General features: G+C 42.8%; 1 non-coding gene across 1 annotated transcript; it reads left to right on the forward strand.

Moving 5' to 3' along the window:
* The first annotated feature begins 1,894 nt into the window (after positions 1 to 1,894).
* LOC134405215 (U6 spliceosomal RNA) lies at positions 1,895 to 2,000 on the forward strand. Its single transcript, XR_010025942.1, has one exon. It is a non-coding gene; the product is annotated as a U6 spliceosomal RNA (small nuclear RNA).
* Positions 2,001 to 25,361: the final 23,361 nt, after the last annotated feature.

The following is a 25,361-nucleotide window of genomic DNA, read 5'->3' on the forward strand; positions in this document are numbered from 1 at the left end:
TAATAATGGGCCTGTTCAGAAGATGCCTTAAACCCTGCTTGTTAAAGCTTTTGGTTAAGCAGCACGATTTAAGGTATCTTGTGCAATGAGTTTTGCTAAATCCTGCTCACTCACTAACCACAGTCGGACTGTCTGCAGTAGGGCTCTAACCATGGCTTAAAGTGTTGTGTACGACAGCATGGCTTGTGGTTAGTGCTAACCCCAGAGAACCACAGTTTCGCTAACCACAGAGCCCGAAGTGTCATCTGAACAGGCCCAATGAAGGATGGCCTTCACCTTATCCTCAAGAATCTGAGCTTGAATTTAACTGAGCTTGAATTAATTTCTCATTACTTTACAGAGGATCTTATCATCTTTTTAATTAAATACATTAATTAATTAATGTATTTTAATTAAATACATTTTGATCTTCTTGCAAAATGCAAATATTGAATCGGTTTCTTTCCATATTGTTTATTCACTTTCTAAACCCTGCGATTTTTGAACAAAATTCATGTTCAAAATTCATAAACTGAGTTTTTTCTTTAAAAATGCTTAATTATCTTGCGATACTGCTGCAATACTCTCTGTTATTTCCTTTGGATTTCCCCACTAATCTTTTGATATCCATAATTTACTTACAAGCATTCAAATGTCCCAGGTTATTGCCCTACATTGAAAATCCATAACCTGACCATGAGTTACTTCGAAATAAACTCAATAATCCACTCCCTGTTCTGATAAATTTCATAGATCTCACATCTGTTAGTTTTCCCCAAACTCTGATGGATTACACATAGTGGTTTGTTTGTTTTTTTAAAAAAGAAAATGCCACAAATGCAGTGTATTCTGAAGCTGTATAATCCTGTGAGATATTTATAGTCTTAGCAGTGCTATTTCTTCTGCAAACACACTTCCATTTGGCAATAATGATCAGGCCTGGCCCAAGGCAGATTGCTGCTTGAAGCGAGGACCTGTCACGCCTCCTCTTCCTACCCCATCTGCAGGCCTGTCCACTGCCAGGCCATGGAGTGATTGCTGGGCAGGGCAGCTAGCTCCTAGATTGAAGCTGCTGCTGGTGGGGATCCATGGGCATGATGTACCACTCCACCCAGCCCACTGCCTCACTCGGCCTAATGAGAGGGCTGGCCCTGCTCCTTTGCATCCATGAAGCTCCCTTGCCCCAAAAGGCTGCTGAATCTATTTCAGTGGAAGGATTCATCCTGGATGGGCACCTTTTTGTTGTGCTGTGTGGACCATTGAGACCCCATATATTCAAGTAGGGTGACCAACTGTCAGGATTTCCCCAGATTTGTCCTGGTTTTTGTTCTTTCCATGGTGTCAGGGGGGATTTTCTATAATTTTCAATAATGTCTTGGAATGACACACCTTCCCCTTTAAGGTTGCCATTAGCATGGCAGGAGGGAATGACATGCTTTCTTGAGGCACATCATTCCCCCACCCTGAGCTCCAATTGAGGTCTTAAAGGGGAAAGTGAGTCATTCGTGGACATTATAGAAAAGGCCCCAATTGGAGTGGATGGTGGTGGTGCAGAATGAAATCCTTTCCCCTCCTCCACTCCAATTGGGTTCTTTAAGGTGGCGGGGAATAACGTACTTTCTGCAGGACTCAGAAAGCTGCTTCCCCACACACACACTAGGTGTCCTCTTTTTTGGTTTCCCAAATATGGTCACCCTAATTCAAGATGCTCCTGGATGAGAATGGCAACCAATCTCTAGACACCCCCACCCCCACACCAGTTTCACTGATGACTTACAGTAAGAAAAGAGCAGCACTTTCTAGTCTATCTTTGGGGAACTGAGGGCACATCTACACCAAACAGATATTCCACTATGAAAGTGGTATGAAGGCAGTATATAAAAGGCAGGAGCCACACTGCTGCTTTATAGTGGAAGTGCACTGATGCTCACACATATACTAAAATTAGAACGATACAGAGAAGATTAGCATGGCCCCTGTGCAAGGATGACACGTAAATTCGTGAAGCGCTCCATATTTTTGTTTTAATCATGTATGCTATGTTTTAATCAGTTTTTAATGTGTTTTATATTCATTGTTGTTCCCCACCTTGATCCAAGTGGAGAGGTGTGTAAGAAATAGATGATGATGATGATGATGATGATGACGACGAATACTGTTGGGGCCCATGACATATACCATATACTGCTTTCATACCGCTTTCATAGTGTTATATCCTGCTTGGTGTAGCTGTGTCATGGGACCCAACAGTTTTCAGTGCACTTCATTACCACTATAAAGTCAGGGGTGACCCTATGAAAAGGAGGACAGGGCTCCTGTATCTTTAACAGTTGCATAGAAAAGGGAATTTCAGCAGGTGTCATTTGTATATATTCAGAACCTGGTGAAATTCCCTCTTCATCATAGGAGTTAAAGTGCAAGAGCTATATTAGAGTGACCAGATTTAAAAGAGGGCAGGACACCTGCAGCTTTAACTGTGGTGATGAAGAGGAAATTTCATCAGGTTCTCTATATATACAAATGACACCTGCTGAAATTCCCTTTTCAATACAACTGTTAAAGATAGAGGAGCCCTGTCTTCCTTTTCATATGGTCACCCTAGCAGTGTGGCTCCTGCCTTTTATATACCACTTTCATACCACTTTCATACTGGAATATCCTGCTTGATGTAGATGAGCCCTGAGATACTCCTATGAAGGAGTTGTGATGTAGCAAGCAGAGCGCTGGACTACTACTGGTGAGCTCAGTTGTGGCTTCATTTGACAGTCTTGGTCCCATCATAGCATCTAAGCTTAATTTTCCTATCTGTAAAATAAGACCATTCAAGTGATCTACATCACAGAACTATCATGATAAGAAACAGGATAAAATGTTTTTAACTTACAATCGAATTTCAAAAAGAGGGAACGGAATGAGAGAAAGGGAAGAGAGTGTGCAAAGCTTAACAGGAGCTGAATATTTGCAAATGCTATTGAGCATACTTCCTTTTCATTGGGGTGTGAAAACTAAGAGGTTATGACCAAGTCTTCATGGAAGGAATTGATGTTGAGGATGGATTTGAATGAAGAAAGAGGGATGGCATGAATTGCATGGAAGTGGTTCAGTGCCTTTCATCTGTCTAGATTCTCCCACCTAGATGAAAGAAATATCTCTGGAAATAATTGTGAATTCCCAGGTAGTGGTTACATGTCTCCTAAGTAACTTCTCATTATGGGATTACTGATGGCAGGCTCTGTTGAATGATCACTTATGCAATATTTAACCAAGGTTCCCCCCTCCACTCTAACACATCTTACTTTCTGTAACAATAGAAGTGGCATGAAAGGAGACAACAGTTTTGGGTGGTTAAGAGTTGCACACAATTTTGTTATATGCTTAATTTGAACCAGGGGGATTGGCTTGTATTAAAATTGGTACACTTCTAAGCATCCCTATCAGATGTACATTCCAGATGCCTTAAACTAGCGTGGATTCATAATATAATTGGCTAGTACAGACTTGCCATCTCTCTCCAATTTGGCGACTGGTTTTATTGCCCAAATCAATGAGCACAAGCTGTGTTTGCCAGCTTGTGTTCAGTCCTTTTTTTTTGCAGAGAAAGCAAACCATAGAACATTAGAAGTAATTGCACATTTCACAAACAGATTTAGTTCATACACTAATAAAGGTGAACTCAATGTGTACCTCTCATATCAATAAATCTTGATGACTCCACTAGAGAAGTCAATATGTGCTGAGAGATGGATTTTTTGTGTGCACACTTTGCAGGTGACAAATCTAAATTTTAAAGGGCCAATTTACAAAGAAGGAAGAAAGGGCCAAGTGTTAAAGGAAACGGGGCAGGGGGGAACCAGGCAAATAAAAACTCCTTCGGTGCATTTTCAAATGTATATTGGCATCTTAGCCAAGTCACCAAATTTAGCCGGGAAATAGGATAAAGCCAAAGAACTTTGCCATTGATCCAACAGCTTTAAAATGCCCATGTGGAGGTTTGTGTGAGCAATAATCTTCCTTGTTCTGTACAAGGTCAGGGAAACGCATTAGATAATCATCATGAGCAGGGCTGGTCCAAGACATTTTTCTGCCTAATGCAAAGGACAAGTTGGTTCCCAACCTCAATCTCATGTACAGAAGTTGGGTGGACTGATAGTCGAATCTTATTTGAACAATGGTGATGGGCTAGCATCCTCCACCACACCCAAGGGCAGTAGGCTAGCTTAAGGGGTGGAGCTCAGGTCATGAGTCACCGCCAAGTTTGTTCTCCCAACACCTCAGCATTGCTTTCTGCCCCACAGCATCTGCCATCTTAGGTGGTTGTCTCACTCTGGCTAACAGTAGGGTCGGTCTTGACCAGAAGCCCATGCAGGAGATTAGGAAAACTTTCTGATGTTGCAGGGTTTTACATGATGTCCAAAGAGTGATAAGACTGTGAGACCGAACATGATTCCCCATCAAGTTGAGTAAACAGCCTCTGACTAAAGTATGCAGTAGAGCACATGCTTTGCACACAGAAGATCCCAAATTCACCCCCTGGCACCTCCTGTTAAAAGGATCAGGTAGCAGGCAGTGTGGAAATCCTCCCGCTGAAATCCTGGGGAGAGCCAGTTTCTATCAAAGTACTTGGATTAGGGATTGTGAACCCCTCTGCTCTGGGTGGGGGGACCGGGGAAAGGTCCATCACAGGGAAAGCTGGCCCTCTTGGGGCTCAGAGGATTTCCCTGGAGTCCTTGCACATCCGCCAGATTTTGTGTGTGTGGAGATGTTTCTCTGTAAACAGGGCAAGTTACCTCAATTGTTGCTGCAATAAGTGTATCTTGAGCAAATTATAGCCATAATTAGTGTATTTTACACCATTTGTGGCAGTAAAGTGCTTAGTTATACATAAATTACATCTGAAAATGATGTAAAATACATTATGTAATTTGCCCAAGAAATTTATTTATTTATTTATTTATTTTATTACATTTATATACCTCCCCTCAGCCGAAGCTCTCTGGGCGGTTTACAACAATTAAAAATAGTAGACATTAAAAGTATACAAAAATTTTAAAAACATAAAAACAGTATAAAAACAACAACAGTATTCATTTAAAACAACAATTCTGGGGTCCATTAAAACAAACTTAACGTTATTAAATGCTGTTAAAATGCTGTTAAAATGCCTGGGAGAAGAGAAAGGTCTTGACCTGGCGCCGAAAAGATAACAACGTTGGTGCCAGGCGAGCCTTATCGGGAAGATCATTCCACAGTCGGGGGGCAACCACTGAGAAGGCCCTCTCCCTTGTTGCCATCCTCCGAGCTTCCCTCGGAGTAGGCACTCGGAGGAGGACCTTAGATGTTGAGCGCAGTGTACGGGTACTAAATTGTGGCCACAACTGGCGTATCTTGCAAATATAAGGGAGGGGGGAAGTGAAATCCGGAGGATGCCCTGGCAGGGAGAGCTAGGGCTCATCTACACCAAGCAGGATATTCCACTATGAAAGAGGTATTAAAAGCGGTACATAAAAGGCAGGAGCCACACTACAGTTTTACAGCAATATTGAAGTGCACTGGCAACTATTGGGGCCCATTGACACATACCATATACCACTTTCATACCACTTTCATAGTGTTATATCCTGCTTGGTGTAGATGTGTCATGGGCCCCAACATTTCACAGTGCACTTCAGTACCTCTATAAGGCAATAGTGTAGATCCTGCAGTACACTTCAATACTACTATAAAGCAGTAGTGTGGCTCCTGCCTTTTATATACCGCTTTCATACCGCTTTCATAGTGGAATATCCTGCTTGGTGTAGATGAGCCCCTGGTTTGCTGCAGTCTCCGCAGATCAGAGTCAGAGTCACAGGAATCTGACCTCATTTGGGTTGGTGGCAGATTTTTCCAGCATCCCTAACTGGGAAATAGTCTGACATGGTATAAGGCAGCTTTCTGCGTTTATGAAGCAAGTCACAGCAGCTGGTGAATTGTCCAGCATAGGCACCCTATGGCAAGGCTGTTTAAAAAAGAAACAAACACAACTTATGAATCTTAAGAACATAAGAAGTGCCCTGATGCTGGATCAGACCAAGGGTCCATCTAGTCCAGCACTCTGTTCACACAGTGGCCAACCAGCCATTGGCCAGGGACCAACAAGGCAGGACATGGTGCAACAGCACCCTCCCACCTATGTTCCCCAGTAACTGGTGCGCACAGGCTTACTGCCTCGAATATTGGAGAACGTATTCTTGATTACATGAAGGAAGCCCTTTCCTTGGGAAACTGCTGCCAAATAGGGAGGTATTTCCAGAGCAGATACTTCCTTAGCTTTTAACAGCTCCAACTTCTCCTGTGTAAACAGGTGGAATATTTAATAATAGCAATAATAATGCATGCCTTCCAAATGATTTTACATGGCGTTATTGCTTTTTGTTTTCGCAGAATACCATTTACAGGGACAGATCAACGGAGGAATGTTTCAGGCTAGGCTTGTTGTAGAAAGATTCATATTTATTAAATTTATCTTCAACAAGGAATAGTGTGCATAACATCCCCCTTAGGCAAGGAAAATCCAATGTGCCGAATAATTGTAGAGCCGACACACATACTGTGCTGTGCCGTATTTTTTTCCAGGCAGTAGCCCATGTGATTTTACATCATCTAAACGGGAGAAAGCATTTCAAGCCTTTAAAACGTTAGTCACCAACAGGAAATGTCAGGCTTCCTATTTGGTTCAACATTGTCTATCAGCAACTGTCCACTAGAGACTCTCCGTGTTACTTCAGCTGCTTAGAAGAACCTCCTATTGTGAATACTAGTAGAGGAGATACAATCTAACTTCAAATGGAAGGAGCTTCAAAAATGGCTAGAAACCACTGGTTTTGCAATACTGGCAATCAGGAGCAATGATGGAGATTGGGAAAGTGCTCTGATTTTCTTAACACCATGGGAGCAGAGTCACATAAGGCATAGCTATATGAGGGGGTGGAGGGGGATGATCCCATGATTTTATGATCACGAGATCATCCCTCTCGTCTACATGCAGCATGCGATGTCCTGGGAAGAAGAGGACGTCATGCCTGCCCTAATGTTTTTGTTTTAATTGGAGAAGAGTGCATGTGTGCAAAATGTAAGTGTTTTAAAGAAAAAAAAACCTTGCACTTCTCCCCCCCCCCCCCCCGTTGATGGGCACAGAGCTCCTGAGGAGCTCCATGCCCCATGTGCACTTCCCAACTCCTCATGGTTACTCATGAGGAATCAGGACAAAACTATTATGGCAGGCCACATGTCCCATGGTCTTGGGATCATCCTGAGACCGTGGGAAAAATTTAAATCAATGGGTAGGGCGATATCCAGGAATCATCCCTCCCTACTCCCGGGATGCCCTGTGCATCATGTGGATGCACAGGGACAATCCTGGGATGATCCCCGGGATATCGCCCTGTCTAGCCATGCCCATGATCGCTGACATTCATTTCATGACCCCTTGGGCTTAGGTAGCATTCATACAACTGATGGGGAAAGCTATTAGTGTTAGTTTTTCTTACAGGTAAACCTCTAATGTAGGCTTCCCCAACTTGGTGCCCTTCAGATGTTTTGGACAACAACCTCCAGCACTCTGGATCATTGGCCATGCTGACTGGGGCTGTTGGAAATCAACATTCAAAACACCTGGAGGGCACTAGATTGTGGAAGGCTGCTCTCATGGAACAAGATGTAAGGAGAAATAGAATTCCTTCTCTTCTAGACATGTATCTATGTTGAATTGTACCCATCAATGCATATAGCTGGCCTACGTTATCTGCTGTCAAGAGGAAGGAAAGGAAAGGAACCTCTCATGCAAGCACTGAGTCATTACTGACTCTTGGAAGGACGCCAGCTTTCACTGACGTTTTCTTGGCAGGCCTTATAGCGGGGTGGTTTGCCGTTGCCTTCCCCGGCCATTATTACCTTTCCCCCAGCTAGCTGGGTACTCATTTTACCGACCTCGGAAGGATGGAAGGCTGAGTTGACCCGAGCCGGCTGCCTGAAACCAGCTTCAACTGGGATCGAACTCAGGCTCTGGGGAGAGTTTCAGCTGCAGAAAATGCTGCTTTACCGCTCTGCGCCACACGAGGCTCATGCTGTCAAGAGAGCAAACACATTTATATCTGATCCAACACAAACAAAATAATCCTCTCTCTGTGCCAGATTTATCTAGTTTATAATAACTACAACTGTTTGATTTTATACTCACATTCATTCAAGTGGGATTAAGAGTCAAACCTTTGTACATTCCTTAATAACCTTGGCTGTGTCTACACCAGCTGTTTATTCCTGAACAATATCGAAGTCATCCCTACAGGGCCACATGACACACAGCTGTCTCGGGTTGACCCCTCAGTTATTCAGGCATACCGCTGTGGTGGAACCCGAAACCACGGGTTCCTGTGTGGTTCGCTGAGTGGTGGTCAAAGACTCTCAAGACACAATTTCTCTCTCCTTAGAAGGTTTATTATGAGCAGCGCTGCAAGGTGGCAGTCTGAGGAAACTGCCCAATAATTTTAGGAAATGTCAACATACTTATAGGGTCGGTTCTCCTTAGATACCATGGCAGAACTTTCCCACCAATCATAATACAGTTCTGAAAATGCAACAACCAATAAGAAGCTAAGCATTTAGGCATGTACAGAGTATGAGTGCTTCTCTGACTAGAAGATATCACAGTTACAGAAAAACAGCAAAACATCTCTATCTGTTATTTTCTTGGTTATCTTTCCTTGCAGACATCCTCCACCCTCTGACTGCCGGGGTGGACAACGCCTATGTGTTGTCACATAGTTTCAGCATCAACTTAACTCTAAAAGCAAAAGCAATTGCAGCGTTAAAAACAAGGTTTAAAAGAACAGGAAGCCATGAACTTTATGAACTCTAGCTAAGGATGATAGGCCATTTTCCTATACCCATGGGCATAGTAAAAGAACCAGTTAAAATTCCGTGACACAGTTGGCTGGTTTTGTCACGTTTCCCCCCCTCTTTCACAACAATCCAAAAGTCCATGGCCAGTGTGCTCTCCCTTTGTGAGGTCATTGCTTTTCGCCATGAGTTCTGGGATCAACGAACAGCCAATGACCTGTGAGCGGCATGGGCATCAGCGTGTTTCATCACTGAGTGTGTTTTTTAAAAAAAATACAAACATATATCTGCACAGGAGCACATTTTCAACACAGTACCTGTCCTCCCTTATGTTCCCATGTATCTGTGCTGGTGTGCATCTCTCAGGAGTATTTTTTTAAAAAAAATCCATGCCCCGTAGCCATCTGCCTAGTCCCATGCACTTCTGCTGATACACGTTTGGAACTGCCGTAACGGGGCACACGTGCTCCTGCAACAGCTCTCCTTTACTTGTGAGAAACATCAGAGACATGTGCCCCATGAGCACTGTTCACAGAAGCAGGAAAACTCACGAACACCCCTTGCAAAAGGCTGGTTGGTGTAGATTAGGCCCTTGTCTCCATATCCAAAGGAAGCAGAAAAACTGGGATCAGGGATGTGTGAAAAACAGTAATAAAACTTTGGAAGAACACAGTCCCCTAAGGTGAAAACTGTCTGATTATTCGTATTCTCTCCTGTTCTTTAACTAATTAATAATCTATAAACAACAGCTCATCTTGTTTTTCTGTGAATTGCTAAATTTCCTGTTGGTGCCATTGGCAAGGGATAATGTCTTTCTGATAACTCTCATCCATATGTTTGTGATGACGCTGTTAATTTTATTTCTCTTTTTAAGAAGGTGAGTGAGGCAGGACTTACTTTTGAAAGGCAATGCTGATTCTTCTTCAGCAAGGCTAGTTCTTCTATTTGTTTAGTACTTTTACTTTAATAAAGGTTTCTAGCAATTTACTTGGGAAAGAGGTTACGGTAACAGACCTGGCATTTCTTGGCTCCATGTAGAACACTTTTTTAAAAGCTCTCTCTCTTCCAATCCTTTGCGAAGGCAGCCAACTGTAATAATATCTTATATGTTTTTGTTACAAGACTAATAATTACACATTTGAGTTGCTTCAGAACTCTCAGGTGTGTACTATCTGGACCTTGGATGCTTAATTTTTAAATTGTTGATTAGTACTAGAAATTTATCACCTGTCACCATTATTTGACCAACTTCTCTTGTGCAATCTCCTCTAAATCACACAATAAATCAAATCTTCCATCTGTGATATCTCTTTTTTGAAAATCCTTATTTAAACCAGCTGCCCCCATTGATGCAAGTCACGTGTTGCTATCCTCAGTTCTGTTTTAGATTTTTTTTTCTCTTCAGTGGAATTATATGAAGTTGGTCACTTGAGGCTTACTGCAAGGTTATTTTGATATAACTCAAAGCCATTAAATTAAAAGGAATTCTTTCTGTGGGACTGAATGGTATGTGGATTTCATCTCTTGACTGTTTTCAGAATGTTTCCTTCCTTCTTCCTTTCCTCTTCTTTTTTCATGGTAAGACATAGCATTATATTTGTTAAAATGTCATATCTCATGAGACAAAAAATATTCTAGAACTTAGACAATAATGTACATAGGGAAGAGAGAGACAGAGAATGATTCAGCCAAATCGAACTAACATGTCAAGCTGATTATTTTTAGGTGAAAGGGGTTTGCATTTTTTCTTTCAGTGAGACTTTAAATGTCTTATTTTGTCACCTGACTCAGATTATATATCTTCTGTAGTGAGTGATATATAGCTTTTCATGCATTCATCTAGAGACAAGAATACTTTTCTTTTCGCATTCACTCCAGTTCATGGGTATGAATTTCCACTATCATAGTAAATGATGCATAATCTCATAAAACATTTCTTGCAAGCTATCATCATTTTCACATGGTATGTCAATAAATTTAGGGTTATAAACAATAGACTATTATTTTATTTTATTGATTTATTGCATTTCTATACTACCCAATAGTCAAAGTTCTCAGGGCAGGTCAAGAAAATTAAAAACACAAGTACAGCATAAAAACAATAGAAAATCTTAAAATCTCATAAAAGTACAACCAGAATAAAACCTAGTAGCAATGGAGAAATTTAAAATACATCAACAAATTTAAAACAGCAGAGCTAAAAGACGAGAATGGTAAAATGCTAAAATTCCGAGGAGAATAAAGTTTTTCACCTGGTTCTGGAAAGACTACAACATTGGCACCAGACTAACCTCTCTAGGGAGCTAATTCCACAGCAGAAAAGGCTGTCTTCCTGGTAGCCACTTATCCTGGTGGCCACTTATTCAATGTCACCTTGAAAGTTTTGTGGTTGAGCAAGGATTTGATTTCGAAACTAAGGGCTCATCTACACCAAGCTGGATATTCTACAATGAAAGTGGTATGAAAGTGGTATATGAAAGGCAGGATCTACACTACTGCTTTATAGTGGTAATGAAGTGCACTGACAACTGGTGGGGCCCATGACACAACTACACCAAGCAGGATATAACACTATGAAAGTGGTATGAAAACAGTATATGGTATGTTTCAATGGGCCCCAACAATTGTCAGTGCACTTCAATACCACTATAAAGCAGTAGTGTGGCTCCTGCCTTTTATATACCGCTTTCATACCACTTTCATAGTGGAATATCTGCTTAGTGTAGATGAGTCCCATGATGTGACGTGCCCAAGGCATGGACAACGCTTGCCAAGTTAGATTGGGTCACAGCTGTGTAATTGTAAAAACAAGTATAATTGTACAAACACACTCTATGCCATCACTGCCACATGAAGATCCAGGGACAGCATAGATTCAAGGAATGCTCCCAAGCTATAAGACACTTAGGCTATAGTTAGACCTAAGGTTTATCCCTGGATCATCCAGGGGTCAAACCTGTTCATCTAGGTGACACACAGGGGATCCAGTGCTCAGGCAGGGGTGAACCCTGGATGATCCCAGGATAAACCTTAGGTCTAGCTGTGGCCTTAGTTCAACAATGAGAGTGTTGTGTAGTGGTTTGCATTTGGCCTGATCCACATGATCAGCAGGCAGTAAGCCACTGTGGCTTGGTTCATGTGACACAGCAAGCCCCTCTGCCAAGGGTAATTATACAAATACCCCTGACATGTGACTGGCATGCGCAGAGTAGTTAACAATCCACCAGGTTGTAACTACCTGCCAATCATACAAAGCCTGTCTTAGACTGGGACTCGAGAAACCCAGATTCTAGTCTCTCCTGAGCTGTGAAGTCACTGGGTGATTATGGGCCAATCACTGACTCTCAGCCTAACCTACCTCACTGGGTTGTTGTGAGGATAAAATGGAGAGGAGAAAGATGATCATGTAGTACACCTTCAGATCCTTGGAGGTAAGGCATGATATAAATGTAACAAAGAAAGATAGAAAGAAACATTGGCAGGTCCATGGCCATTGAACTGAATATGCTTTGGTATGTGTAACCTTGTATTGGGTTAGGTTGATCATATACTGTCCCACACAGGCTTTCAGAATTTTGCCCTTTCTTAGTCAGAAGATGTGCACAAATAGAATGTGGGAATAGAAGTAACTGGCAAGAAAGAAAGAAAGAAAGAAAGAAAGAAAGAAAGAAAGAAAGAAAGAAAGAAAGAAAGAAAGAAAGAAAGAAAGAAAGAGAAAAATCCATGTGTTTGATATATTTCCAGAATTTGGCAAATTCTTTGGCAAATGGTTGTATGTGTTATCCTTCCCATCTTTTGAAAATGTGATGTTGGTACAGGCTCCCAAGTCTTCTGTAAGTCACAGGCAAGTTGACCTAAATGTTGCATGAAATAAATCAAGCCACACGATCCTATGGATTTTATCATTTTTAAGTGTGGAGATGAAGGTGGCACTGGCGGTAGGTGGGTTATCTAATGTGCTTTAATTTACTGATGTATTGATTAGGCTGACTGGAATGGGCTTCAGGAAATGACTCGCTTGAAATTGTCTATCAGGCGTGAGATCTCAAGTGATTTCCGTTTGCAATGGATTGGGTTCGCGGTGTGCCTTGCAGTGGCAAAGATAATTACCATCGGTGGTATTGGGTTATCTCATGACAGCAGGGATATCGATGTGTCAGAGAGCCCCAAGAGACATCCGATGTTCAACTCTGGCAATGCAATGAGATGGAAGATAAGAGACAAAACAATTAAAAGCAAGGAAGGGATATTGCCTGGCCTGGGAAATGGTCAAGAAACATGCAGGCAATCCTATCTCTCTAAGGTCCAGTACTGATCCCAAATACTTTCCCAACATCTGCTGTGTAGAACCATGCAGCTTACAAGAGGGTGATCCATCTATTCAGTGGAGCATTCAGGGCATTCATCTTTTCTGTGTCACTTCTGCTTTCTCTGCAGACCCCTCCCTTTTCTCTCTTGGGCTAGTTATACTGTATTTTTCTTTGATCCAATTCTTCCACTTCCTCGTCTGCTCATTTGCTAGCTGTATCCCTCTTTCCACCCACCCACCCCACACATAAATGCTCCCAAGCGCATGCCTAGCAATAAGGAGGACAGGTTTGGGTTCGGAACAAGGCCATGGCTAGACCAGGCCTATATCCTGGGATTGTCCCGGGATCATCCCTGTGCATCCACATAATGCAGAGGGGATCTCGGGAACAGGGAGGGATGATCCCTGCCTTGGCCCAGGATTTCACCCTTTTAGCCTGCTTTTTCAGTGGTCTCAGGATGATCCCGAGATTGCAGAATATGTGGGCAGGCGTTGTGGGTTGTCCAGGCTCCTTGTGAGTAACCACGAGGAGACGGGACCTGTGCATGGGGCACAGAGCTCCTCGGGAGCTCTGTGCCCATCAGGGGTGGAGTGGGGGGAGGGGGAGGTTTTTGTTGTTGTTGTAAACTTACCTTGCATTCTAGTGCTCCTGCCCTCATTTCCCTTAAAACACACACACACAAAATGGTGTAGACCAGGGCGACAATCTTGCAATAATTAAATCACAAGATCATCACCCTACTACCCCCCTGTCTAGTCATGGCCCAGAAGGTCCTTGGGCAGCTGCCTGGGCCTGAGAATAGTTGATAAGAACCTGAGAAATAGTTGATAAGGTCCTGATTGGGGCCATGCACAATTATTCTTAGTGCTGTGCTGAAAATTTCTCTCATGAAAATTCCGATCATCCTCATTCAATTTGTTAGAAAAGAAATTGCTTTTGAAAAGAAATTCAAAGCAGAAGAAATTTCAGAGAAATTCCCATGAGTTTGGTTTGTGGTTCTTGTGCTTATGTTACTCATGAGATGGCTGAGGAGTGTGAATGGTTGTCCTGTCTTTCGTTGTACAACCCTCTCTCTGACAGCCTGTGGCCTCCTTGGCGTCCTGCACTTCCCACCCAGCGGAAGACATCATGCACTTATTCCTCCTGTAGGGCCTTTTCAGATGAGGAAGTGCAGGCTGCCTGGTAGACTACAGAGCAAGGGTGAGATGTTCAATAGAAATAAAAATACAGACAGTACTCTCAGCCACCTCTCAGTCAAAAATCACACCAACACACATTCAAAATAAATTATAAAATGCCCTGAGAATAAGGCAGAAAAATGGAAGCCTCTTTCATGGGGAAGAAAACTTTCAGGAAATTAGAGGGTGGATTTTGGCACAGCGTTAGCTCCACCCTTTCCTTGGAGCTGGATGCAACATTTTCCCCTCCTCTAACCTGCTTTGGAGCTTTCAGGGAAGGAGCTGTGTTGCCAGTACCTGCATTAGAGAAAACATGTATCCACAATCACCCCTCAGAAACGTAACATTTGGAAGACCCTAGAGAAGTTGCTCAACACTGAATGACAGATAGAGCTGAGCCAAAATTCCTCACAAGACATTTTTTCCTCAGAAAATTCTGGAGATTTTTTTTCTAATCCCCTAAAAATAAAAGGCTACTTTGTAGAATTTCCCCCAAATTTTCTTTCTTTTCTTTAGGGCTGTGCACGAACACCCTGAACCGCTTCGAGTCGATCTGACCCTCCCCCGCTCTGCACTGCAGAGTGAGATCCAGAGGGGTGGATTAAGATTTTGTCCCCTTCCCTATTTACTTGCCCCCACGGTGGGCGGGGACAGGTAAGTGGGGACAAAATGGGGGCTGAATAAGCCCCCTCCCCCCACTTAACCTGCCTCCATCGCGGTCCGGCAGCCTGCTTCTGCTTTGAGGCCTGGGCCTCAGTTGAAGCCTGCACCGGACTGCGACGGACACAGGTAAGCCTCCCTCTCCCCACTTACCTGCCTACGTCACAGTCCGGCGCCAGCTTCAACTTAGGCCCAGGCCTCAGTTGAAGCCTAAGCTGGACCGCGATGGACACAGGTAAGCCCCCTCCCCTCTGCCCCCTTACCTGGCTCCACCTATTTTTTTCTTTCTTTTTTGGGTGGTGGCTGCATTCCCTCCTCCACCCACATTCCATGCCCTAGATTGATTCTCGGTGTGTGGGGTATTGTGGAGGATGCAAAATGGGGCCAGGCTGCCAACCCAGTTGATGCTGTTGCCACTTGAGGTGGCAGTGCAGAAATACTAAAATCCCATAGGAAAAAGAAAGAAAGAAAGAAAGAAAAGCTGTTCTACAACCCTCAACAAGGTTGATGCCTACCTGTGGGAATTTATTGGAGAATTTCTCCTCCCCCTGGAGAAATTTGGTGAAATTGTCCCATCCCCCTCAGTTCCCCAATTTCTCTACCCAGAAATACGGTGGAACGTTTCAGGAGGCCACTTGTGCACAGCTCTAGTTATCTTCAAATAAGAAAACAAGAAAGGGATCAGCTATATGATTAACATAATGTATAATTTAACCCTGACAGTCAGAGGTAATGGTGTGGGATCCTTGTACAAGGCTAACAGACTACATGGAGGCAAGTTCACAATCATAACAGCTCTTTAATGTATCCTGTCACAGACTGCACTTATTAGCAATGTTAAATCTGGTCATTGTGAGTGTTTGCTTCCTTTTGATATTCAGAACAAATAGACTTTTGGGGTCATTGGAAAGAGGAATGTGCCATTATAAGAGTCTTATAGAATTTTTTTAAAAGGTCATCTATCTGAGTTATGTGTTGCATGGAGGATCTGACATGATGATATGACACAGTGTGACTTGTAGAGTGTATCAGAGAGTTTTTAAAGCCAAGCGTGGGGCTCGCCATGTGCTTCGCCGAGGCAGATGCCACAATATCGCCAATGTGGGAGCACAGTGTATAATCTGGATTCTGCCAACCAGGGGAGAAAACAGTTATTTCCTAAATGGTTCTACTTCCTCAGAAGGATGATGAATTGTGACTGCAATGTGTTTTTTTTAATACTCTCGCACCAGCCACTAATTTGGAAACGCCAATGTGCAGATTAATTCATTCAGATTTTGCTGAGTGAATGAAGATGATATTTCTGTCAAATTGTACTATGAGGAGGGTGGCTCATATATATATATATATATATATATATATATATATATATATATATATATATAATTTTCAGCCACTGTGACTAATACTGTGGGAGAGAATAATGCTTCTTTGCAGCTGTAGTATTTTCGAGAATGCTACTTGGGCCAAACAGAAGACCGAGTGCAGAAGTGTTCTCTTTTTTCTCTTCTGATTCTGGCTTCACTACTAATTGGTTTTGAATTGGCGGTCCAGGGCCAGATCTACAGCAAGCAGGATAGAACACGTTGAAAATGCTTTGAAAACAGCATATGGTGTGTGTCAATGGACCCCAACAGTTGTCAGTGCACTTCAATGCAATGATAAAGCAGTAGTGTGGCTCCTGACCTGGTCTCGGTCCCTGATCTCCCTGCCACAACCTGGTGTGGGTTTGGTTTACACATTACAGTAATGACTTGGAGGCTGCTGAAGAACATTTCAACATGGCAGGGATTCCACGTGAATGAATGTGTAAGGTGTGGAGATGCTTGGCATGAGCATTCCCTGAGCGGCACAAAGTCTTCCCGCCACTGATAACTTTCACTAGAAATGTATTCCAGTGGTTGGGAGATGTGGTACAATCAGAAATCCAGATGTGCCTTTGGAGATAGCATTGGATCATGTTTGACTCTCTTCTTTTTGGTAAGTTTCACACTTCTCATGATGTAAGTAAAGACTCCCTCTATTGGACATGTCAATAGAAACCCAACCATGGGGTTAGGCAACCTGACACACACTCCCAATAATTTAGACTACAGCTAGGATTGTCACAAGCACCCAACTATGTCTGGGACCCCAGCGGACCCCCTGCATATGTGCCCCATGGATTCAGTCAGGTGCTTTTCTTGCAAGCTTGGATGCCCCCCCTCCAAGTGTTCCCAAGGCCCTGGCAAGCCTGTGTGCACCCTTGTGCACTTCCCCTTGCCTGTGTCAATGGTGGCTGCCATTGACACAACCGGGGGGGGGAGTACACATTTTCAGGAGCCTCTGTAAATTCCCCATTTCGCCCTCCTGCGCGGTGGCTGCCATTCGAGCATCCACACCTTTACCTTTGCATCAGTTGGACCTTTAAGGTCGCGCCAGTGGTGCAAGGGCAATGTGGAATTTATGGAGGCTCCTGAAAATGAGCACTGCCCCTGTTGGGTCAATGGCAGCCACCACTGACACTGGAAGGGAGAATGGTGTGGTTTCGGTGTGTGCATGGGCAGTTGCTGAGTGCTCATGGATGGCAGTGGTGATGAAGCGAGTGCCCCCCAAGCCTGGCATGGGTAGATACTTACACCTCTAACTACAACTCTCATCAGTCTCCGCCAGCATGGCCAATGGTCTGGGACTATGACAATTGTAGTCCAAAACACTCAGAGGACACCAGATTGCCGACAAGAGCCCAATCAGTTATACCCCTGTACACTTGCTTGATGTTCTTTCCATGTTCCTGGTTACTAGTTTTCTTCAGGGTTGAACTAGGTGTTAATTGCATGGCACCTCATGTGGTTTTTAATACTTAATTCTGGGTGTGTATTTGTGTGTGTGTGTGTGTGTGTGTGTGTGTGTGTATGTGTGTGTAGAGATTTCTATCAGAAATGCAACATATGGGGTGGGGAGGTGATCCCCCGAACCAATTGTAAACTGCATAGAGAGCTTCGGCTATTGGGCGGTATAGAAATGCAATAAATAAATAAATAAATAAATAAAAATTGGGCTAGTCAGTGGAACTTGCAGAAAGGACCGCCACTGACCTATTCCATTCTTGATTGTTTGTGGGGTTGCTTTGGGAAGTGCTAGCTTATTATTGCACTAGCGGTGGGGTGTTAAATCTCTTCCATATGAGTTTTGCAGATTATCAGGCGCCTTGTCCATTAGGTAGACATTTTGTATTAGCGAGAATGGCTTCACCCCAGTCTGATGCTGAAACATGTCTCATAATTGCTTACTTGCTCTTCTTGAGGAAGATAGCTACAGGCCTCTTCACAGATGAGGTTTCTCCTACACGAAGACAATTCTTCCTCAAGAAAAAGTATGCCTTCCATCACTTCTGAAGTGTACTGTACATGCTTACTTTGTTGCCCTTAGACAGGCCAGGAAGCCACTGTTTGCAATGCTTTCCTTAGTGTTGCCATTCACCTGATAGAGGCATGAGCTTGTGTGCCACCATCCTAGAACTGCCAAAATGGGACAGCAGAGAGGACCAAATCCATTTGGGCATGGGAAGAACAACTCTAGGACCTCTTCTTAATTTCTTTCACTCAAACATACCAGCCATGAAGGAGATGGCCACTTATAAAGCAGAGGTATGGAACCTTTTTGTTGGTCAAGGGCCACATTCCCATGGGGTCACATTCAGGTGGTGGGTGGAGCCACAGCAAGCAGTGGATAGGGCCAGATCCAAAAGTGGGTGGAGCCACTTTTCTCTTTCTTCCTTTCACCTCCTTTTCTCTCTCTCTTTCAGCCAGCCCCTTCTTTCTCCCTCCGTCTCGCCCTTTGCCTCCTTGTCCAGCAGCCTGCTAGGGGAAACACAGATAGCTCTTGGCTGAGATCTAAACTGATCACTTGCAGAAGGTTTTTTGAAATTAAGCCAAGGACCATGGTTAGCCACCTCTCTTATAAAACTGCTAAAATTGAACAGAGCCCCTCCCTTCTTTTGTCCCTAAAAGTTCTGAGTTGAACTCTAAGAGAATACATGATTAGCCATCTATTAATAACAGATTTACTAATAAGGATTTGGGCATCTGTAACTAAACCATGAACACCGTCAGATGCTGAGTAGGAGGGAAGTATCTGTGGTTTTGTTTTCTGCTATAAGCTCTTTTTTTACCTCTCAAAGCACACAGGCTGTATATTAATCACTGTACTGGAGTCAGCCACAAAAGGGAAATTGGATCCAAAGAGTAACTGCAGCTGCCTATCAGTACATTGGTCTCTGTCATCAACTATAGTTCTTAAATTTAAGAAATATGTACATTCATAGCATTTAAATGGATACACGAATGGGTCATCTAGCTATAAGGGTTTGAAAGAAAAACATCCGCTGTTCTGTCATTTCAAAGTCCATCAACAATCAACCTCCTTGGCTTGGAAAGTCAGATCATCAAACGGCAGGATTGCCCATGACATTTTGGAGGCCTCTGAGATCATCTGATGTGATGCAGTGCCTGCTAGATAGGAAGTAGAACCACCAGGTTGAGGATAGTACAGCTATCAGTGAGGAGCTCCATAGGATTTGGGCAGGGGCTGGTTCTGGGTCTATGGCTTGAGTTAGTTTCCATGGCTCTAGCCAATCTCCAAGAGACCATGAGGACATTATTCCACTTAGCATCATTTCTAGTTTCCCCGTCGAACTAGTTTTTAATTGCGCCTGGATTCTGAGATTTAAAACCAAATTAGACTCATCTCTTCTGAATAATGAAATTTTAATGACCCTTGCTGTGTAGTCATGTTTTGTCTAGTGGTTTACAAGTGTTAATATGCATGCAGCTTGCAAGTGACCTTTAAAGTTAAAACTCTACTTAAGATAAAGAATGGAAATTAACAGTACTGTGATAATGTTTTTCCCCCGTCATTTAATTTAACTGAACTATAGACCAGGGCCTAATCTACACCAAGCAGGATATTGCACCATGAAAGTGGTATGAAAGCAGTATACTGTATAAGTGACAGGAGCCACACTACTGCTTTATAGCGGGATTGAAGTGCACTGACAACTGTTGGGGCCCATTGACACATACCATATACCGCTTTCATACCACTTTCATAGTGCTATATCCTGCCTGGTGTAGATTAGGCCCAGGATTGTGAGGTCCACCCCTGCCAGCCAGTCTCCATGATTTGGACCGCATGAGGACCTGTTTAGTGCTCACAATGCTTGCGAGCATGCAGCAGCCACCCGTGCTGGCCAGCTGCATTAATGGCACACTTTCTCGAGGCTCTGGAAAGTGCGCTTCCCTCCCCCTGCTCCAAAAGAGGCCTCAAAGGCCTTCTTAATGCAAAGTGAATGCACCCACACCCAGACACATCTGACTGGGTCTGTGAGGGCCGGACTAGTGGGGACCGCAGCCCTCGAAGACCCAGTCAGATGCTCACATCATCCCTAAGAATGGAAGGGTGGGTTGAGGGGGGGGGAATTATCTTCTAGAATTTCTTTTCCAGGGTTTTGAGAAGGGCTGTCTTGGGTTCTAGTTTCTCTGTGTTTAAATAGGTAGATCTTAATTTTAGATTTAAGATCAGAGGAGGACTGAAGGAGAATAACCACAACCTATTATGGGTACCCCTACCTCCATACAAATCATGAGTCCAATCAACTAGGGATGGATGGATCACTCTATGAGTCCGTGTCTCTCCTCCCCCCCCAAAAAAATACTCATTTTTGAATGCAATCGCAAGTTCTGGAATGTACACATTCGTTTTTCAATTTGGGTTGCAAACATAGCAAGTTCTGATGATTCTCATGCGTTTCGGTGTGAGATTATGTCACCTAGTGCTATTAAATACATCATGACTGGAGACAAAAGAGAAAATTATTTGGGCATTGTGGTCTCAAGTATGTTTAATTTAAAGTATGCTTTGTATATTTGGGCCAAATGACATGATTTGGGTGGTGGCTGTTGAGTTTTATAAGGATTCATGCTATTGTTACTGCTATGCATTTTTTTAAAAATAGACTTCCTGTTCCTTTATCTTGCTAATATTATGTTTAATGCTATGCATTTCTCTGATTATTATAACTCCACATTTATGCTACCATCTGCCGCAGCTCCTTATGTATAATAGGGAATTAACGTATATCATTACAGCTTTTTGAACAGCTAGTTATAGGCAAAAGCTTAAAGCATGAAATAAGCTAATCTCTAAAGGTCTCTTTCTCTCTCTTTAATTTTTTTTTTTAAATAGCTGTAAGTCCTTTTGTTAAACTGTCTTTTCAAAAAAGAGATGGTGGGTATTCCACTCTTCAGATAATAATGTATGAAACCTGCTTTCTCATTAATTTTTACAGAGAACAAAATACATTCAAAACAACAATAATTAATGGGATTTGGGGATGCAGGCATTTTCCTTTGAGCATCTTTACCACACGAAGCAGATGTTGATTTTATTTCACTTAATCTCTCTCCCTCCCTTTGTCTGCCATAAAAAATAACCAAGTTGTAGTGCACTATGCACATACAAAATGTCTTCACAAGCATGCCCATATCAAATGGCATTCCCTTACATATTTCAGAAGCGCTGTGGTCAAAATCAGTGGAGGCTGGTGGTTTCGATTTTGCTGGGGCTGAGAATCCACTCTGGGTTTCAGTCAGAACCAGCCAGAACGCTAAAGGATCTGTCCAAAGTGCTTAATTCCATTCCCAAACTAGATTTGGCACCTTGGAGAACTCCTTTAGAGTTCTGGAGGGTTCTAACTGAAACCCAGAGTGGATTCACAGCCCCAGCAAAATCGAAACCATCAGCCTCCACTCAAAATCGAGCACAGTTACTGTAGTCACATGAAAACTTGCTGAAATGAGTGCCCTGACCTAATTCTATGCTGAACTCCAGCTGTTTAAGACACAGTCTTCTTTCTTCACGTGGAAAAGAACCCAGTAATTGTTGGCCATGGAATTTCCTACCACCTTGGGAAGGGGAGAAATGTGAAAAAGTATCACAGTTGTAATAAGCTTGCCATAGCCGTTCTGTCTTGTAATATCTCTTAAAGACAATTGTGACTTGGTTTCTTAACTCATAGTAAGAGTTCACCAATGTGGTGGGACATTCAGGCCAGATAAGAGGAAGTACTTCTTCACACAGGGCAGAGTTAAACTATGGAATTCACTACCACAAGATGTGGTGATGGCCACCAATTTGGATGGCTTTAGAAGGGGGGTTGGATAAATTCCTGGAGAAGGCTATCTAATGGCTACTAGTCCTTATGGCTAAGTGCAACCTCCAGTATCAGAGGCATGTTGAGGAACATGGGTGGCTGGGTTCTCTTTCACCATGTCCTACTTGTTGTTCCCTGGTCAACAGCTGGTTGGCCACTGTGTGAACAGAGTGCTGGACTAGATGGACCCTCGGTCTGATCCAGCATGGTTCTTCTCATAGTCTTCTTATGGTCTTCTTATGATATTTATTTTCCAAGCCTCAGTTCTGAAATTGCCATCCCATTCTAGGGAATAGGAGCTGATGGGTAGAAATGCTCGAGTATACCTTCTGGTTCATTTTACCTACCTATCTGTGGTCTAGGCAAGCCATTTCTTTGCCATCCCTGCCTGGGGCATCATTTCAAACTTATTAGATGACAAAAAGAAAACAAAGGAGCCTGCATTTACTTCTGCAATCACAAAGTTTGGGCAACCTGTAACCCAATTCCACAAGTTGGAAGACCACCTCTCTCTGTTTTTGCACAACGAGTAAAGCCAAGCCACAAACACACCCTCAGCACTGCCATCAGTTTTTGCCTGCTGGCCTGTTTACTCTGGGAAGGTGGGGAGGCTTATAGGAAGGAATGGAATGAAGGGTTGACAAGAGGAAATATGGCTCTGTCGGGCTACACAGCAGACTGATGGAATTGCTCAAGATTGCCAGTTTTTTTTTAAAATAATAATAATACATCATTTGCACAGATTTCAAGATCTACCCCTTTTTGAGCCACCATTAAAAACAAACAAACCAGAAACTGCGTATTGTCTTGAAATGTTAAAGTTTGAATTAACGCCAGTGAGAGGAAATGGAAGGACTGCACTGTATGCTGTCTTGAGCTTCTTTGATGAAGGGCAGGACACCAGTGTAATGCAATCAAGAGGCAGGTGCCCATCCACATGGTTGAGAGAGTGCCGTAGTCAAGTCCAAGTCATGAGTCTTGGAATTCTACATGTACTTTCCCGATGTGGTTTCTGACTTCTTTGTAACTATCTGTCTGGAGACAATTCCTTGGCAGCCTTGACAACTCTTAACAATACCCACATCTTCATTAATGTTTTGAAAAATCATCATCAATGCAAATCTGAGCCTTAAAACAGCACCACGAGAAGTAATAATGATACCCTGGCACGGCATCACATTGAAAACAAAAGACAATGCCAATGTCAGGCTGCTGAAGCTTGCCTTTCGGATGATGCCTTTCACACACCCCTTACCCCACCTTCATTCTTCCATCTTCACACTTCTTTGCGTGTATGGCATGTCAGAATTTTCATTTGACTTCCCCCTCCACACACTCACTGCTATAGAGGGAGTTGGTATTGAAATGTCACCAAACTGGAATATATTTTTGGAGCAGTTTGAGGCCTTGTTCCTGAACCTTTTCACTGACTGTCTCAACTGAGATAATAATCTACACGCTGTTTGGGAATCCTGTCCTCTCATATCTGACACTGGAAGGTGATCAGGCACCAAAGTGGCGTAGTTACCTTCACTTTAAGGACAACACTGGCCCCAAAGAGATTATGTGAACAAGCAGGATAACATGCTATAGCAAAAGTAACATGCTTGTTTTTGTTCTTTCTTTCTTTCTTTCTTTCTTTCTTTCTTTCTTTCTTTCTTTCTTTCTTTCTTTCTTTCTGCTGTTCCCTTAATATTTAACTAGGGATATTAATGTCCCCAGTTCAAAGAAGCAGATGCTAAATTGGCATCAACACTTCATGAGGTGATACTTGGTGTGTGGTTTGCAACCCCATCTGATCAGATTGACAGGTCCTACTTTACAAAGGAGAGGTAGGGTGATCATATTTAGGAAACAAGAAAAGAGGATACTTAGTGTGTGTGGGGGGAGGGGAAAGCATGTTTTCTGGGGCCTCCAGGAGGCATGACCTCCACTCCCCACCCACCCCACCCCGTTCCAATTGGGGCCTTTTGTATAATGTCCAGGAATAACATGTCTTCTCCTTTAAGGTCTCGATTGGAGCAGCGAGGGGGGGAAATACAGAAACCTGCCCCCTCCCTGACACCCAGGATAGAACAAAAACCTGGACAATTTTGGGGAAATCCTGAAAATTGGTCTCCCTAAGAGAGGACAGTCCTCTGTTGGTAGGGCAGTCAGAAGACAGTCCTTTATTTGAAGGTGTCCTCTTTTTGAAGGACCCAGTGCAACTTAAAGATAAAGAGCCATAAGAAGGGAGAGAAGGGGGCTTTAAGTTGTGCATTAACTTAAACCTGGACAACTGATTGAGGAGGTACACAGGTCACCCGGTCCAAGTTTTCCTCATTATGGTGAGGTATACTGTATTTCTATGTAAATCATTCTCATTATTTCCAGATTTCCAATTATGCATTCCATATACATTGTCATGTTTAATTTTTATGTCTTTTTCTGACATCTTTTTATCTTCCACTGCTACTTCATGTGATAGTATGTTGTTCATCTGAGATCGTTGTTTGCTCTTCCACTATACTTCTCCCCTCTATCTTTCTCATAGAAAGATCCATGCATAAAGCACTCCAAGATAATGCCAAGAAAACCTTTCAAGGGTATCCATTTTCATTAGGCAAATGCCTAATGATAGTATTCTAAAATGAGATTGTTATTTCGTCTCTTGCACAAATGTTACAGTACAAAACCACTTTATCAAATGATGATACAGGTTTGCTGAATGAAATTATTATCAATTTTCTTCTGCTTTTACAACAACATTGAACAAACTGTTTCCCAGGGAAGCAAATAGTATATATTGATTCTCACAGATATGCTTTGTATCATACTAAGTAGAGTAGTGTAGACAGTGTCCACTTAAAGGCCTGCTCATTACAGCTCAATCCTACCATGTTTTCTCAAAAGCAATTTCCCTTTGCAATCTTACCATATGATATACTGGATCATCAGTTGACTATCAAAGCAATCCTTTTCCTGTTACTCAAGAAGTCCCATGGAATTCAATGGGGTTTACTTCTAAGAAAGTGTGTATAGGACTTCAACCTACATCAATTTAAAATTCATCCCATAATTCCTATTTTGGCTGGCCCTTAACCCATGTGGATAATTTGTTGGTATATGTGTATCTTCAACCACTTTATAGGTTGGCTTCCTTGACTATAGGCCATCTTTAACCATTAG

This window comes from Elgaria multicarinata, chromosome 10 (assembly GCF_023053635.1).
Source record: "Elgaria multicarinata webbii isolate HBS135686 ecotype San Diego chromosome 10, rElgMul1.1.pri, whole genome shotgun sequence".
NCBI lineage: Eukaryota > Metazoa > Chordata > Lepidosauria > Squamata > Anguidae > Elgaria > Elgaria multicarinata.